The sequence below is a fragment of the Zonotrichia albicollis genome, chromosome 6 (genome assembly GCF_047830755.1).
Source record: "Zonotrichia albicollis isolate bZonAlb1 chromosome 6, bZonAlb1.hap1, whole genome shotgun sequence".
NCBI classification, from domain to species: Eukaryota; Metazoa; Chordata; class Aves; order Passeriformes; family Passerellidae; genus Zonotrichia; species Zonotrichia albicollis.
The window spans coordinates 79,114-98,237 of NC_133824.1; the positions used below are offsets into that span (position 1 = coordinate 79,114).

Sequence of the window (19,124 nt, forward strand, 5' to 3'; positions counted from 1 at the left end):
GCACACCAGGTTCATGTGGCACATGGCAGGAGACACGTGCCGAGGCCAAAGGGCTGGAGTTGGAACTGGTGCCAGCTTGGGTCTGCACGGCGTATTTGGCAATGCAGCATTTCAGCAGGCAGCCGGCCACTAAGGGCCCCTGGGCACAGGAGAGAAATGACACCCTCTACACAAGGAAGTGTAGCCCACCAGCTCAGTTTCCTGATGGCAGGTTGCTGCAGGCATTTGTGACTCTTAAACCTGCCGGACCTTGCGGTGGTGGCAGCTTGGATCCACGAGGCATCCTGCGCAATGCGGACATTCAGCAGACAGCTGGTCACTCCAGGCCACAGGCTTCTGAACACTAGTGCTGACCCTTTTCCCAGGTAAGCAAACCTCAGCACACCAGGTTCATGTGGCAGATGGCAGGAGACACGTGCCGAGGCCAAATGGCTGGAGTTGGAACTGGTGCCAGCTTGGGTCTGCACGGCGTATTTGGCAATGCAGAAATTTCAGCAGGCAGCCGGCCACTAAGGGCCCCTGGGCACAGGAGAGAAATGCCACCCTCTACACAAGGAAGTGTAACTCACCAGCTCAGGTTTCTGATCGCAGGGTGCTGCAGGCATTTCTGACTCTCAAACCAGCCTGACTTTGCAGTGGTGGCAGCTTGCGTCCAGGCGGCATCCTGCGCAATGCGGAATTTCAGCAGGCAGCCGGTCACTCCACGCCACAGGCCCCTTAAAACTAGTGCTGACCCTTTTCCCAGGTAAGCAAACCTCAGCAGCCCAGGTTCGTGTGCCAGATTGATGGAGGCGCTCGGGACTCTCAAACGAGCTGGACTCGGCACAGATTGCAGCGTAGGTCCAGGAGGCATCCTGCGCAATGCGGACATTCAGCAGACAGCCGGTCACTCAGGGCCACAGGCCCCTGAACACTAATGCTGACCCTTTTCCCAGGTAAGCAAAACTCAGCAGCCCAGGTTGGTGTGGCAGATGGCAGGAGACACGTGCCGAGGCCAAAGGGCTGGAGTTGGAACTGGTGCCAGCTTGGGTCTGCACGGCGTATTTGGCAATGCAGCATTTCAGCAGGCAGCCGGCCACTAAGGGCCCCTGGGCACAGGAGAGAAATGCCACCCTCTACACAAGGAAGTGTAACTCACCAGCTCAGTTTCCTGATGGCAGGTTGCTGCAGGCATTTGTGACTCTTAAACCTGCCGGACCTTGCGGTGGTGGCAGCTTGGATCCATGAGGCATCCTGCGCAATGCGGAATTTCAGCAGGCAGCCGGTCACTCCAGGCCACAGGCCCCTGAACACTAATGCTGACCCTTTTCCCAGGTAAGCAAACCTCAGCACACCAGGTTCGTGTGGCAGATGGCAGGAGACACGTGCCGAGGCCAAATGGCTGGAGTTGGAACTGGTGCCAGCTTGGGTCTGCACGGCGTATTTGGCAATGCAGCATTTCAGCAGGCATCCGGCCACTAACAGCCCCTGGGCCTCCTGAACACCAATGCCGCCCTTTACACAGGGAAGTGTTACTCACCAGCTCAGGTTTCTGATGGCAGTGTGCTGCAGGCATTTCTGACTCTCAAACCAGCCTGACTTTGCAGTGGTAGCAGCTTGCGTCCAGGCGGCATCCTGCGCAATGCGGACATTCAGCAGACAGCCGGTCGCTCCGGGCCACAGGCCCCTGAACACTAGTGCTGACCCTTTTCCCAGGTAAGCAAACCTCAGCAGCCCAGGTTGGTGTGGCAGATTGCTGCAGGCGCTTGGGACTCTGAAACCAGCCTGATTTTGTGGTCGTAGCAACTTTGGTCCGGGAGGCATCCTGCACACCGCAGAACATCAGGTGGCAGACGGCCGGTCACTCAGGGCCACAGGCCCCTGAACACTAATGCTGACCCTTTTCCCAGGTAAGCAAAACTCAGCAGCTTAGGTCCTTGTGGCAAATGGCAGGAGACACGTGCCGAGGCCAAAGGGCTGGAGTTGGAACTGGTGCCAGCTTGGGTCTGCACGGCGCATTTGGCAATGCAGAAATTTCAGCAGGCAGCCGGCCACTAAGGGCCCCTGGGCACAGGAGAGAAATGCCACCCTCTACACAAGGAAGTGTAACTCACCAGCTCAGTTTCCTGATGGCAGGTTGCTGCAGGCATTTGTGACTCTTAAACATGCCGGACCTTGCGGTGGTGGCAGCTTGGATCCACGAGGCATCCTGCGCAATGCGGACATTCAGCAGACAGCCGGTCACTCCATGCCACAGGCCCCTGAACACTAGTGCTGACCCTTTTCCCAGGTAAGCAAACCTCAGCAGCCCAGGTTCGTGTGCCAGATTGATGGAGGCGCTCCGGAATCTCAAACGAGCTGGACTCGGCACAGATTGCAGCGTCGGTCCAGGAGGCATCCTGCGCAATGCGGAATTTCAGCAGGCAGCTGGTCACTCCAGGCCACAGGCTTCTGAACACTAGTGCTGACCCTTTTCCCAGGTAAGCAAACCTCAGCAGCCCAGGTTGGTGTGGCAGATTGCTGCAAGCGCTTGGGACTCTGAAACCAGCCTGATTTTGTGGTGGTAGCAACTTTGGTCCGGGAGGCATCCTGCACAACGCAGAACATCAGGTGGCAGACGGCCAGTCACTCCGGGCCACAGGCCCCTGAACACTAATGCTGACCCTTTTCCCAGGTAAGCAAAACTTAGCAGCCCAGGTTCATGTGGCACATGGCAGGAGACACGTGCCGAGGCCAAAGGGCTGGAGTTGGAACTGGTGCCAGCTTGGGTCTGCACGGCGTATTTGGCAATGCAGCATTTCAGCAGGCAGCCGGCCAATAACGGCCCCTGGGCCTCCTGAACACCAATGCCGCCCTTTACACAGCTAAGTGTAACTCACCAGCTCAGGTTTCTGATCGCAGGGTGCTGCAGGCATTTCTGACTCTCAAACCAGCCTGACTTTGCAGTGGTAGCAGCTTGGATCCACGAGACATCCTGCGCAATGCGGACATTCAGCAGACAGCCGGTCGCTCCGGGCCACAGGCCCCTGAACACTAGTGCTGACCCTTTTCCCAGGTAAGCAAACCTCAGCAGCCCAGGTTCGTGTGCCAGATTGATGGAGGTGCTTGGGAATCTCAAACGAGCTGGACTCGGCACAGATTGCAGCGTCGGTCCAGGAGGCATCCTGCGCAATGCGGACATTCAGCAGACAGCCGGTCGCTCCGGGCCACAGGCCCCTGAACACTAGTGCTGACCCTTTTCCCAGGTAAGCAAACCTCAGCAGCCCAGGTTCGTGTGCCAGATTGCTGCAGGCGCTTCGGACTCTGAAACCAGCCTGATTTTTTGGTGATAGCAACTTTGGTCCAGGAGGCATCCTGCACAACACAGAACATCAGGTGGCAGACGGCCGGTCACTCAGGGCCACAGGCCCCCGAACACTAATGCTGACCCTTTTCCCAGGTAAGCAAAACTCAGCAGCCCAGGTTCATGTGGCAGATGGCAGGAGACACGTGCCGAGGCCAAAGGGCTGGAGTTGGAACTGGTGCCAGCTTGGGTCTGCACGGCGCATTTGGCAATGCAGAAATTTCAGCAGGCAGCCGGCCACTAAGGGCCCCTGGGCACAGGAGAGAAATGCCACCCTCTACACAAGGAAGTGTAACTCACCAGCTCAGTTTCCTGATGGCAGGTTGCTGCAGGCATTTGTGACTCTTAAACCTGCCGGACCTTGCGGTGGTGGCAGCTTGGATCCACGAGGCATCCTGCGCAATGCGGAATTTCAGCAGGCAGCCGGTCACTCCAGGCCACAGGCCCCTGAACACTAATGCTGACCCTTTTCCCAGGTAAGCAAACCTCAGCAGCCCAGGTTGGTGTGGCAGATTGCTGCAGGCGCTTGGGACTCTGAAACCAGCCTGATTTTGTGGTGGTAGGGACTTTGGTCCGGGAGGCATCCTGCACAACGCAGAACATCAGGTGGCAGACGGCCGGTCACTCCGGGCCACAGGCCCCTGAACACTAGTGCTGACCCTTTTCCCAGGTAAGCAAACCTCAGCAGCCCAGGTTGGTGTGGCAGATTGCTGCAGGCGCTTGGGACTCTGAAACCAGCCTGATTTTGTGGTCGTAGCAACTTTGGTCCGGGAGGCATCCTGCACACCGCAGAACATCAGGTGGCAGACGGCCGGTCACTCAGGGCCACAGGCCCCTGAACACTAATGCTGACCCTTTTCCCAGGTAAGCAAAACTCAGCAGCTTAGGTCCTTGTGGCAAATGGCAGGAGACACGTGCCGAGGCCAAAGGGCTGGAGTTGGAACTGGTGCCAGCTTGGGTCTGCACGGCGCATTTGGCAATGCAGAAATTTCAGCAGGCAGCCGGCCACTAAGGGCCCCTGGGCACAGGAGAGAAATGCCACCCTCTACACAAGGAAGTGTAACTCACCAGCTCAGTTTCCTGATGGCAGGTTGCTGCAGGCATTTGTGACTCTTAAACATGCCGGACCTTGCGGTGGTGGCAGCTTGGATCCACGAGGCATCCTGCGCAATGCGGACATTCAGCAGACAGCCGGTCACTCCATGCCACAGGCCCCTGAACACTAGTGCTGACCCTTTTCCCAGGTAAGCAAACCTCAGCAGCCCAGGTTCGTGTGCCAGATTGATGGAGGCGCTCCGGAATCTCAAACGAGCTGGACTCGGCACAGATTGCAGCGTCGGTCCAGGAGGCATCCTGCGCAATGCGGAATTTCAGCAGGCAGCTGGTCACTCCAGGCCACAGGCTTCTGAACACTAGTGCTGACCCTTTTCCCAGGTAAGCAAACCTCAGCAGCCCAGGTTGGTGTGGCAGATTGCTGCAAGCGCTTGGGACTCTGAAACCAGCCTGATTTTGTGGTGGTAGCAACTTTGGTCCGGGAGGCATCCTGCACAACGCAGAACATCAGGTGGCAGACGGCCAGTCACTCCGGGCCACAGGCCCCTGAACACTAGTGCTGACCCTTTTCCCAGGTAAGCAAAACTTAGCAGCCCAGGTTCATGTGGCACATGGCAGGAGACACGTGCCGAGGCCAAAGGGCTGGAGTTGGAACTGGTGCCAGCTTGGGTCTGCACGGCGTATTTGGCAATGCAGCATTTCAGCAGGCAGCCGGCCACTAACGGCCCCGGGGCCTCCTGAACACCAATGCCGCCCTTTACACAGCTAAGTGTAACTCACCAGCTCAGGTTTCTGATCGCAGGGTGCTGCAGGCATTTCTGACTCTCAAACCAGCCTGACTTTGCAGTGGTAGCAGCTTGGATCCACGAGACATCCTGCGCAATGCGGACATTCAGCAGACAGCCGGTCGCTCCGGGCCACAGGCCCCTGAACACTAATGCTGACCCTTTTCCCAGGTAAGCAATCCTCAGCAGCCCAGGTTCGTGTGCCAGATTGCTGCAGGCGCTTGGGACTCTGAAACCAGCCTGATTTTTTGGTGATAGCAACTTTGGTCCAGGAGGCATCCTGCACAACGCAGAACATCAGGTGGCAGACGGCCGGTCACTCAGGGCCACAGGCCCCTGAACACTAATGCTGACCCTTTTCCCAGGTAAGCAAAACTCAGCAGCCCAGGTCCTTGTGGCAAATGGCAGGAGACACGTGCCGAGGCCAAAGGGCTGGAGTTGGAACTGGTGCCAGCTTGGGTCTGCACGGCGCATTTGGCAATGCAGAAATTTCAGCAGGCAGCCGGCCACTAAGGGCCCCTGGGCACAGGAGAGAAATGCCACCCTCTACACAAGGAAGTGTAACTCACCACCTCAGTTTCCTGATGGCAGGTTGCTGCAGGCATTTGTGACTCTTAAACCTGCCGGACCTTGCGGTGGTGGCAGCTTGGATCCACGAGGCATCCTGCGCAATGCGGAATTTCAGCAGGCAGCCGGTGAGTCCAGGCCACAGGCCCCTGAACACTAATGCTGACCCTTTTCCCAGGTAAGCAAACCTCAGCACACCAGGTTCTTGTGGCAGATGGCAGGAGACAAGTGCCGAGGCCAAAGGGCTGGAGTTGGAACTGGTGCCAGCTTGGGTCTGCTAGGCGTATTTGGCAATGCAGAAATTTCAGCAGGCAGCCGGCCACTAAGGACTCCTGGGCCTCCTGAACAACAATGCCGCCCTTTACACAGCTAAGTGTAACTCACCAGCTCAGGTTTCTGATGGCAGGGTGCTGCAGGCATTTCTGACTCTCAAACCAGCCTGACTTTGCAGTGGTGGCAGCTTGCGTCCAGGAGGCATCCTGCGCAAGGCGGAATTTCAGCAGGCAGCCAGTCACTCCACTCCACAGGCCCCTTAAAACTAGTGCTGATCCTTTTCCCAGGTAAGCAAACCTCAGCAGCCCAGGTTGGTGTGGCAGATTGCTGCAGGCGCTTGGGACTCTGAAACCAGCCTGATTTTGTGGTCGTAGCAACTTTGGTCCGGGAGGCATCCTGCACAACGCAGAACATCAGGTGGCAGACGGCCAGTCACTCAGGGCCACAGGCCCCTGAACACTAATGCTGACCCTTTTCCCAGGTAAGCAAAACTCAGCACACCAGGTTCATGTGGCACATGGCAGGAGACACGTGCCGAGGCCAAAGGGCTGGAGTTGGAACTGGTGCCAGCTTGGGTCTGCACGGCGTATTTGGCAATGCAGCATTTCAGCAGGCAGCCGGCCACTAAGGGCCCCTGGGCACAGGAGAGAAATGACACCCTCTACACAAGGAAGTGTAACTCACCAGCTCAGTGTCCTGATGGCAGGTTGCTGCAGGCATTTGTGACTCTTAAACCTGCCGGACCTTGCGGTGGTGGCAGCTTGGATCCACGAGGCATCCTGCGCAATGCGGAATTTCAGCAGACAGCCGGTCACTCCAGGCCACAGGCCCCTGAACACTAATGCTGACCCTTTTCCCAGGTAAGCAAACCTCAGCACACCAGGTTCATGTGGCAGATGGCAGGAGACACGTGCCGAGGCCAAATGGCTGGAGTTGGAACTGGTGCCAGCTTGGGTCTGCTAGGCGTATTTGGCAATGCAGCATTTCAGCAGGCAGCCGGCCACTAACAGCCCCTGGGCCTCCTGAACACCAATGCCGCCCTTTACACAGCTAAGTGTAACTCACCAGCTCAGGTTTCTGATGGCAGACTGCTGAGACCACTTGGGACCCTCAAACCTATCTGACTTAAACGTTGTGGCAGCGTGGGTCCACGACACCTCCTTGAATACAGAATTTCAGCAGGCAGCCGGCCACTAAGGGCCCCTTGGCCTCCTGACCGTGAACGCCTGCCCATTCCTCAGCTAAGCGTCACTCAGCCACCCAGGTTCCTGATGGGAGATAGCATGAGGCACGTGCCATGGCCACCGCAGCTGGAGTTACCACTGGTGCAGGCTTGGGTCTGGTAGGCATATTTGGCAAAGCAGTAATTTCAGCAGGCAGCCAGCCACTCCAGGGAAGGCCAATGCCAGCCCTTTCCTAGAAGAAGAAACCTCAGCAGCCCAGGTTCCTTGCTAAAGAATGCTGGAGCCATTTGGGTCCCTCAAACCTGCCTGACTTAAAGGTGGTGGCAGCTTGGGTCTGGGAGGCATCCTGCACAATGCAGAGTGGAGGAAAGGGAGCGAGACAAGGCGAATACGGGGAAAAGGAAAGAGGGCTAGGGAGAGGGGCAGGCGCGGAAGCCTCACTGAGCCCCTCCCAAGGTGGCGGCCTCTCTATGCAGAGCTGCTCTGCCCACAAGGCAGCAGCACTGCCGCCCGCCCCAGCCGGGGGCGCAGCGCGCCTCGGGGCTGCGGGCAGGGAAGGCGGCAAAAAAGAACAGGCGCGACCCCCACCAAAAACTGCTCTGAAATAAATGCCCCAAATAAACCAGTAAGAAGAAAAAAAACCCTCCTGCCTCTAACCTAATAGGATAAAAAAGGAAAACAGCAAACAAAACCGAGTAATTTCTTTTAAGAAATATTTAAATATTTTTTAAAATATTTTTTCATAATAATACTCACCTTTATAATGTATATTCATGTATACTGTCTATTTATACATTTTATTTATAAATAAATTTATAGTCTATATTACATCTATTCCTAATACTTAAATTTATTTATATATTTTTATACATATTTTTACATAGTCTGTATATATTTGTTTTAGGATTTTTGCTTCTGTAAAATTTACATTATTTAAAATAATTCCTCTCTTTCTACCTGTATAAAAGCCAAAAAGAACCCCTTTAATTTACATGTAGTTAATTTTTTTTAAATTATATTTTTCATATTTATATCCACATTTATACACAAATATACATTTTGAATATGTTTAATTTTTCATTTTTAATGTTCGATTAATTTATAAATTTTTATAAATTAACCTAACCCTAACCCTATTTATATACTTTTATATGTATCTTCATATAGTTTTTATTTATTTCTGTGTTAGGATTTTTACTTCTGTAACATTTATATTATTTTTTATAAATCCTGCCTCCGCCCAAATTATAGCCAAAAAGAACCCCTTTTTTTTCAACTGTATTTAAATTTTTTTAAATTGATTTTTTCAAGTTTATATTCACATTGACATTTAAAATGTATACTAATGCATACTGTTATTTGTATTCTATATTACATTTCTTCCTGCTATTTATATTTACTTATCTATTTCTAAATATTGAGATATATTTTATATTTATGTATATATTTATATCTTGATTGTAGAACAGTAATATCCATATTCATATTATTTAAAATAAAAGCCCTGCCTCTAACCCAATAAGAACCAAAAAAACCCCAACCCTTTCTTTTAAACAACATTTAAATATATATATCCTTATGTTTTCATATTTAATAGACATTATAAATATAAATGTGAACATAATGTATATTGCTTACTTATACATTTATCTTTATCAATGTCAATTTATAAATAAATTTATATTCTAAATTACATCTACTCCAAGCACTTATATAATCAATATATAAAAATATATGTATAAAAATATATAAATTTCTGTGTTAAGATTTTTACTTCTGTAACAGTTATATTGTTTAAAATAAAACCCCTGCCTCTACTTAAATAAAAGCCAAAAATTCCCTTTCCTTTAAAATATATTTACATATGTTTATATTTATATTCCCACTTATAGAATATAAATAACCTTATATGGCAATATAAATTATATTACAAATCTGCATTTTACTTACATAAATTTATATTTAAATTTATATTCATAGCTTAATAATTTCTCTTTATATATTTATTATATAGTTCTATCTTAATATTCACATTTTTATAATAATTATATTATTTAAAATAAAACCTCTGTCTCTAACCAAATAAAAACCAAAGACACCCCTTCATTTAATTAAATATTTAAAATTCTATTCACATCTACATTTATAATTTTCTTTATAGATATTACATATTAGAGATAATACCTTATATTGATTCATATTTATTATATTAATAAAGAAAATATATAAATATTTAAAGTTAGATATATAAAATAAAAATAATACATTTTATTTATTATATGTACCGATATCTGTATATCAGGATTTCTATTTTTATATTATTTCTATTTATAGTATTTATAAAAAAACCCCAGCCTATAACCTAAAACAACCCAAAAAAATCTCCAATTTATTTTAACATTTTTATATTTACATTCTATATTTTTATATCTTTGTAACATAATAATATATAAATTATAGTCTGTTATATATATATGTTACAATTATATACCATAATTAATATTAACAATTATATACCATAGTTTTATATATGTTTACATATGTTTAATAGTTTTATATATGTATCTGTTATCTATATTTATATTTATATTTACCACTCAAATTTTATATATATTTTTAAATTTATATTTATTTCTATTTTAAATGATATATTAAACCATATAAATTCATTAACCCGACACATCAGAGCCACAACAATACCGTACCTTCGTCAGCAACGGCACGCAGCACACGCTCATCCCATCGCAGCACATCAAAACAAAACCTATTTTTATTACTAACGGAACAAACATCCCACAACATTGAACCCTCATAAAACCTCACATAAACCTAACTGTAAAGAAATTTTAAATCCCACTATAACTAGCCCAAAACCTCCGCACATTCTCATCATAAACTTCCTCCTAAACCAATATCTCAAAAACCCCATAAAACTCAAATACACCTTGAAAATGACACAACTGCTAAGAAAAACCAACACCCACTAAAAATTAAATCAAACCAACTCACTAGACTCAAAACTAAACAGTACTAAAAGAAGCCCCCAAAGCTCTACCTTTATGCTAATGCACAAATAAAAACCAATAATCTATAAAACTTAATTTAAAATTAAAAGAAAACTAACTTATATTTTTTAGTATTTTAACAGTTTAGATTTTTTATTTTTATGCTTTCACTGCCCAAATTAAAAAACATATTGCCTATAAAAACCCACCACGTGAATACCCCTGTCACCAAAAATAAAACTAAAAAAACCTATCGAACCAGAAAGAAAATGGAACTTAGGAAAACCAAAACCATAACGTTCAAGTACTCACACCACATCCCTTACCGGACAGCAACTATAAACAACATCAAACCATACAATCAATTCTAAAAACCACCTTAAAACCACTACATTGAAAAACCTTTCAAAAATTAAACACTGCATTTAACAAAAGCCATCGAATAAATTCACACCCACAAACTCCGGCAGCCCAGCTGGCCCAACCAAAGCTGTATGTTTATGCATACAGTAAACAAAGCCAAAACCCCAGTAATAACTATCACAAGTCTATGAAAGAAACCTATTGAAGTCAATCCTGTCTCAAATTCAAACCAACCCATCCAGAAAGTTAGTTCACTCAAAAAACAACTTACACTGAGTTAATCATACCAAGAAATTAAACAACACACCATATACCACCAATGAATATAATAGTCAGGTAAAGAAAAACTACTTTTTTTTTTCTTTTTTTTATTTAAACTAACTTCTTTTATTAGCTAGAACAAAAGATTTTGCCAGGCCTGTAACAACAACAATAACTTCTTTTTCTTCTTCACCTTCTGAAATGTCCCTTCTCACTCCCAAATTCCTTTCAACTCCTGAGTTTACATCCAAGCAAAAAGCAAAATTCATGCGCTCGCGCGTTCGGTGCTCCTGTCAGATTCTCTCTTTCCCTCCACATCTTCTTACACTTTCAGTCTTCATGCTGTCCTGCTGTGATGAGTCTGACAGAAGAACAGGCACATGTTAACAGAGCATTTCCCTCCCCATAGCTGGTTTCCTCAGCGCATTTCACTCAATCCCAAGCCTGCAATGATGCACGCTCACCTGAAGCAGGGGGAGAAATCTGTAAAGGTCACTAAATACATAAAAGCGCATCCCCATTGTTCCATTACTCAGCAGCCCATCCGGCCAAGGTCAGAGCTCGCTGCCCACCGAGGACACGGCAACCAGCAGGGCCCTTTCTCCCACTCTCCAGCACGGACCTGCGAAGCCACAGAGGAGTTTACAGAGACCGGGAGCCGGCGGGACGGGACGGGCGCCCGGCCCGACCTTCCAAAGCTGCCGGCAGCGACGGCGGGGAGAGCCACGGCCCCGCTCCGCCTCCTCCGCCGCCTGCCCGGGGCCGCCCCGCCGGGATTGTCCGGCCCGCGGTCGCTCCCAGCGACTGGAGCGGGGCGGGCGCGGGCCCGGGGGCTCCAGCCTTGTTCCGACGCCGCTCGCCCGCCCCCGCCCGCTGCCCCCGACCCGTGGAGCGCTGCGACCGCGCCTCCGCCGCCCACCGAAACTGGCCCCGCCGGGCCGCCCCCGCCGTTTCTCTCGGTCATTGTGTCCCTTTGCACTCCTGAAATGTCCTTCCCCCGTCCCCGGCATTTACAGACCCTGGCCCGCCCCTCACCCTTCCCTCCCTCGGCAGCGGCGTCCTTGCCCCGCCCCGGGCACCCAGCTGGCTCGGGGGGGTGCAGTACCGCTCTGTGGCCACAGGGCGGCAGATTTACCGGGGTGTGCAATGTTCCCACCCATTTCGCCGCCAACTTGAGAAGGTCAAAGAAAGTCCGCGACATTCGTGACACGCCCTTCCCAAGAAGCCGGCCGAAAGAGGCCCTAGGGAGAGAGAGGGGATAACCCAGATGCCTTTCAGAAACACGCCAAAATGCACCCGCTAGCGCCATCACTGACCCCACAGACTGCATCGGGTACACTTGAAAGGCCACAGAAAATCCCATCGGAGCCGCGCCGGGGCCGGTATTTCATGAAGGCAGCCGATTAGACCGAGCCGGGTCCTCCACTTCCCCGCCCTTTTCGCCGCCATCTGGAGAAGGTCAAGGAACAGTCCGAGACACCCGCGACACGCCACTCCCAACATGGCGGCCTCTCGCCTGCCTGCCGGCGCACGCCTGCAGTACCGCGCTCTGCCCACAAGGCGGCAGCACTGCCGCCCGCCCCAGCCGGGGGCGCAGCGCGCCTCGGGGCTGCGGGCAGCGAAGGCGGCAAAAAACAGGGCGACCCCACGCTGAAATAAAACTCCTCTGAAATAAATGCCAAAAATCTTACCCGATCAGAAGCAAACAAGCCCCCTTGCTTTAAAACCATAAATTTGGTATTTCTATTTCCCGTATTTATACTCACATGCATATTTATAGTGGACATTGATGTAGCATGTAATTTATATAATATAAGTAAATATAAATAATAGGAATAGACAGAATATATTTTGTGGTTTTATAAATATCTTTCTATATTGATTGGATATCTCTATGTTTAAAATTAAAAGCATGATAGAAATGTATTATTTAAAATAAAAATCCCATCCTAATAAATACAAAAAAGCTCTATTCTTTTAAACTGTATTGAAATATTTTTATATATATAACTTGCATGACTATATTCACATTTATATTTATAGTTTATATTTAAGCATTATATTAATCATTCTATATAATATGTATCCTATTCAAATAATAGAGATGAATTATTTTTAAAATTATGAACCATATCTACTGCTACAACTTATTTTTTCTTATATTTTTAATTTTTATACTAATCTTTAGCTATTTCTGATCTATTTCTATACTTCGAATTCTACCTTTATATTATCTGTACTTATAATTTTCATACTAAAACCCCTGCTTTTACCAAAAAAAACTAATATTTTAAACTACTTATAAAAAATTAATAAAAAACAACAGCCCACTTACTTTATTTATATCTATGGATATGGTGTAATATATAACAAATGATAGATATGATAAATCTATATTTATATCTTTTTCTAGTGTATTTTAGGAAATATAAACTTGTTTCAAATATATGCAGATATTTTATATTTAAAATAATTTAACAATTCTTTATATAACATAAATCAATACCATCCATAATGCATGTAATACTATATATAATTTCTTTCCAATTTTTTCTGGGTGTTTCCTGGGTCTTTTCTTGCCCTTCTTGGAATTTTTTTCTGGGTTTTCTTTGGGTTTTTTCTTGCCCATCTTGGGGGTTTTTCCTGGGTTTTTCTTGCCCATCTTGGGGGGTATTTTCTCATTTTCTTCTGTTTTTTTTCTTGCCCGTCTTCGGGGTTTTTTCAGGGTTTTTTCTTGCCCATCTTGGGGTTTTTTTCTGGGTTTTTTCTTGCCCATCTTCGTCTGTTTTTCTGGGTTTTAAGCCAACATGGGTACATTCCATGTCAGTACATACAATATAACCTGGCTGGAGATTTGCTGTCAGGTTTTGCAACTCATTGTTAAATTTAGAATAAAAAAAGTCACACACAAGGTTAACTCCAGTCAGCATGTGCCCACCCATGCAGAGACGAGCAGACACAGACACAGCCACGTGCTCTCACACACTCTTTCCGCTTAGACGCTCGCTGCGGCCCTGACTCCAGACACTGAGGAACGTGCTGTGACACATCTTCTATCACATCTTCTGGCTGCCGCTCCTTGATGTTAAATGGTAGATTCGGGGAAAGTTGGCAGCTTCAGGGACCTGCAAGACGACAGGAAGTGGCTAAAGAGTGGTTATCTGACAGCTAGGACTTCTCCCCACTCTGGACCAATAAATTATCTACCCAAAATCCCACAAAAGACAGATCAACAGTAAAGTTTTTATAACTGTGCTACCTAACTGTGACTACGTGCCAGGTCAGGGCAGCTGCGTTCGTAAGTGGCACAATGTAAGTACAGACAATATCAGCTGAGGCAAACAGTGCAAGTGTACACAGGGTGTAAGTATACACAATATAGGGTAGCACACTTACATGCTGTGTAAGTACACACAGTACAAGCCAAAATAGGTACACAGAATGTGAGTACACAGAGTATAATCCAACAGAGATACACATGGTATAGGTACATACAAACATAAACCAACACAGGTACATAAAATACAAGCCAGGACTGGAGATAACTTCTGGAAGATGAATTATTGACCTTCACACGCTTTGAGAAGGGTTGGGGTTAGATAGAACCACTGCAGTCACCTAGGGAGGTGAATCTGAAACAAAGTCAGGACAAAAGTCACAGGGCGGCAGGACAGCTAAAGAGCTCCAGATGTCCTGTGTCCATCTACAAATCCCATCTAGAGTCCAACTACACCCCACATTACACATTCCAAGTCCCCGGGCCCTCTCCTATTACAGCTGGCCATGCGGCAGGGCAGAACAGCTCCGGCACCCATATGTGTGCAGACACCCGTGACACAGAACGTGACAAACAGGGGGACATCAAACACCACACATCATGCTTGTGGTGAGGGCCTCGAGGGAAGAAGGCAAAAGGGACCCCAAAGACACACTAGGGAACACAGCACACCGGAAACCACGACACAAACCAGAGCTGTTCTGCACTGCCCGCCTGAAAGCTGCCATGAAAAGTAGAGCCTCTCCCTTTAGCTGTCCTAAGAGGCCCTTGGAGAAGTTTGCTTTTCCCTCCGCTAATTTTTAAATCTGTCCCAAGAACTCCCAACCTGCTACGCCCCCATCTCCAGGCCGTGGCTCCCAACTTATCTTCTGGATGATCGGCGACGGGAATCCACGTTGCACCTGAAATGAGTCTGCTTCAGAGAGCCTCGTGATGGCCTGTGAGCCTCTCGGTCAGCTACAATAAAGAAAACCAAAACCAAAGAATGAGTCCAGAGTTATGCGGGCCAAATCCCAGCCAGTCAGCTACTTGCCCTCTCCTGAGTGTGCCTGGCTCCCTCAGGCTCCAGCTTCATCCTGATTCCAAGGCTGTGGCCTTTATTAGGGCTGGCACCTGGGTTAGAGAAAGGCAAAGTTAAATGGCATTCCTGTGAGTGCACTGGATGACTCTGTGTGCTCTAAGACATGGGAATGCCTCTGCTAGAAGCCTTGTGGGGGGGGGCCCTCAAATAAACAAATAAACACCCTTTCTCACCCTGCTGCCTACAAACCCCCTCCCAAGAACTCCTAACTGGATACCTGCTCACCCTCCCTCTCCCACTCACAATCCTCAACTCACCTGAAGCCTCAATCTCAAACATCATCCTTGACACTGGGCAGATCCCTCTTGTGACATGATCAAGCTGCTGAAAAAATTCTTCTCCTTGAGAGCTGAGCAATAACAACCACTTCTCTCCACGGCTCACCTTGACTGCTGCTATCCAGATTCACTTCCTAAAAAGAAAGACAAAGAAGTGAGCTCTAACAGAGTCACCATGTACACTTCTGCTCCACAGACAAATGGGGCCTCACCTGCTCGGGGGAATCCCCTCACCCGGGATGGGGCCCTCTGGCCCAGATTTAATTCATCTGAATCTGAAAAAAACGTTAGGACAAGAGTCACACTGTTGCAGGACAACTTAAGAGCTCCAGATGTCCTGTGTCCATCGACAAATCCCATCTGGAGTCCAACTACACCCCACATTACACATTCCAAGTCCCCGGGCCCTCTCCTATCGCACCAGGCTATGCGGCAGGGCAGAGCAGCCCCGGCACAAATGTGTGCTGACACCCGTGACACAGGACAGACAGGACAGGACACACAACGGGGACACAACAGGAACAGAAATCTCTTGGCAAGGAAAATGGCTGCAAGGACTGAGAGCATGCAAAAGGAGATGACTGAGTTCAAACTGACGGTGAGCTGATGAGGCTCAGAGAACACTGCAGGAAGAAGATGCTAACTGAATGATTGATTCCAAGAACAGTAAAGATGGATGCCTAGGAATCCTATGGTCAGAATCCTCTGCCTGCCCTCACATTCTTTCAAGCCCTAATCCACCATAATGGATCCAGGTGGGGCACAGCTGTCCGTACAGCTCAGAACAAGACCTGACAAGACATCTGACTGGATGCTTCCAAAGACAGAAGAGAGTCTGATGCCTGTCTGAGCTCCCGAGTCAAAAGTTCTATGGCCTGGGTGCCAGGCCAAGGAATGCAGAGATCACAGATGCTAACAATGATGCCAAGGTTTCTGACAGGCCCCTCAAAGTGCTAAGGTAAAAGACAGGAGATACACAAACAACACATAATGCACAGCAGACAAGTGACACCAGACACACCGGGACTGCTCTGCCCTGAACACCTCAGCACTGTGATCAAAGGTGAGACTTGGCTTTCATGGGGCCTAAGGGGCCACTTCATGGACACCCCCCCACCGCCAAATTGGACTCAAAAACCCCTCCCAGTAATTCCCAAACCAGCACCCTGCCTTCATCCCCTCTGTGGGTCATAGCCCTCTACTTATCTCTCAGACATCTGGCGATGCCGGTCCGTGCCACGTGCAAAGAAAGGCCACCTCGTCAGCTGGGAAGGTCCTGCTGTCACCGGGCTGGTGTCTCTCAGACAGCTAGATTAAAGAGAACCAAACATCAGTGCCTGATCTTGGCACCGCATCGGCCAAAACCCCACAAGTCTGCTACTCACCCTGCTCCTAGGAAGGCCCGGCACCTGCTAACTCTGACCCTCTGCCATGGATGCAATGCATCTGCACCTGAAAGAAAGTTAGAACATGTGTCAAACACCACCAGGATAACTCACAAGCTGCAAAGACCTCAGATCCATCTAGGAATAGCATCTAGAGCCCAAGTACAGCCCCCATTACAAATTTACACTCCCCAGGGCTTGTCCCATTGCAGCTGGCCATGCGGCAGGGCAGAACAGCTCCGGCACCCATATGTGTGCAGACACCCGTGACACAGAACGTGACAAACAGGGGGGCATCAAACACCACACATCATGCTTGTGGTGAGGGCCTCGAGGGAAGAAGGCAAAAGGGACCCCAAAGACACACTAGGGAACACGGCACACCGGAAACCACGACACAAACCAGAGCTGTTCTGCACTGCCCGCCTGAAAGCTGCCATCAAAAGTAGAGCCTCTCACTTTAGCTGTCCTAAGAGGCCCTTGGAGAAGTTTGCTTTTCCCTCCGCTAATTTTTAAATCTGTCCCAAGAACTCCCAACCTGCTACACCCCCATCTCCAGGCCGTGGCTCCCAACTTATCTTTTGGATGATCGGCGACGGGAATCCACGTTGCACCTGAAATGAGTCTGCTTCAGAGAGCCTCGTGATGGCCTGTGAGCCTCTCGGTCAGCTACAATAAAGAAAACCAAAACCAAAGAATGAGTCCAGAGTTATGCGGGCCAAATCCCAGCCAGTCAGCTACTTGCCCTCTCCTGAGTGTGCCTGGCTCCCTCAGGCTCCAGCTTCATCCTGATTCCAAGGCTGTGGCCTTTATTAGGGCTGGCACCTGGGTTAGAGAAAGGCAAAGTTAAATGGCATTCCTGTGAGTGCACTGGATGACTCTGTGTGCTCTAAGACATGGGAATGCCTCTGCTAGAAGCCTTGTGGGGGGGGCCCTCAAATAAACAAATAAACACCCTTTCTCACCCTGCTGCCTGCAAACTCCCTCCCAAGAACTCCTAACTGGATACCTGCTCACCCTCCCTCTCCCACTCACAATCCTCAACTCACCTGAAGCCTCAATCTCAAACATCATCCTTGACACTGGGCAGATCCCTCTTGTGACATGATCAAGCTGCTGAAAAAATTCTTCTCCTTGAGAGCTGAGCAATAACAACCACTTCTCTCCACGGCTCACCTTGACTGCTGCTATCCAGATTCACTTCCTAAAAAGAAAGACAAAGAAGTGAGCTCTAACAGAGTCACCATGTACACTTCTGCTCCACAGACAAATGGGGCCTCACCTGCTCGGGGGAATCCCCTCACCCGGGATGGGGCCCTCTGGCCCAGATTTAATTCATCTGAATCTGAAAAAAACGTTAGGACAAGAGTCACACTGTTGCAGGACAACTTAAGAGCTCCAGATGTCCTGTGTCCATCGACAAATCCCATCTGGAGTCCAACTACACCCCACATTACACATTCCAAGTCCCCGGGCCCTCTCCTATCGCACCAGGCTATGCGGCAGGGCAGAGCAGCCCCGGCACAAATGTGTGCTGACACCCGTGACACAGGACAGACAGGACAGGACACACAACGGGGACACAACAGGAACAGAAATCTCTTGGCAAGGAAAATGGCTGCAAGGACTGAGAGCATGCAAAAGGAGATGACTGAGTTCAAACTGACGGTGAGCTGATGAGGCTCAGAGAACACTGCAGGAAGAAGATGCTAACTACTGTTCTTGGAATCAATCATTCAAAGATGGATGCCTAGGAATCCTATGGTCAGAATCCTCTGCCTGCCCTCACATTCTTTCAAGCCCTAATCCACCATAATGGATCCAGGTGGGGCACAGCTGTCCGTACAGCTCAGAACAAGACCTGACAAGACATCTGACTGGATGCTTCCAAAGAGAGAACTTTTGACTGGGGAGCTCAGACAGGTATCAGAATTGCATCTCTGGCCTGGGTGCCAGGCCAAGGAATGCAGAGATCACAGATGCTAACAATGATGCCAAGGTTTCTGACAGGCCCCTCAATGTGCTAAGGTAAAAGACAGGAGATACACAAACAACACATAATGCACAGCAGACAAGTGACACCAGACACACCGGGACTGCTCTGCCCTGAACACCTCAGCACTGTGATCAAAGGTGAGACTTGGCTTTCATGGGGCCTAAGGGGCCACTTCATGGACACCCCCCCACCGCCAAATTGGACTCAAAAACCCTTCCCAGTAATTCCCAAACCAGCACCCTGCCTTCATCCCCTCTGTGGGTCATAGCCCTCTACTTATCTCTCAGACATCTG

General features: G+C 48.6%; 2 long non-coding RNA genes across 2 annotated transcripts; both read right to left on the reverse strand.

Moving 5' to 3' along the window:
- Positions 1-10,882: 10,882 nt before the first annotated feature.
- On the reverse strand, positions 10,883-11,837 carry LOC141729304 (uncharacterized). Its single transcript, XR_012580652.1, has 3 exons — positions 11,733-11,837; positions 11,278-11,435; positions 10,883-11,174 (listed from the first exon to the last, which is right to left on the reverse strand). It is a non-coding gene; the product is annotated as an uncharacterized LOC141729304 (long non-coding RNA).
- Positions 11,838-13,402: 1,565 nt separating this feature from the next.
- Positions 13,403-14,706, reverse strand: LOC141729305 (uncharacterized). The gene is made up of 2 exons (XR_012580653.1): positions 14,382-14,706; positions 13,403-13,938 (listed from the first exon to the last, which is right to left on the reverse strand). It is a non-coding gene; the product is annotated as an uncharacterized LOC141729305 (long non-coding RNA).
- Positions 14,707-19,124: the final 4,418 nt, after the last annotated feature.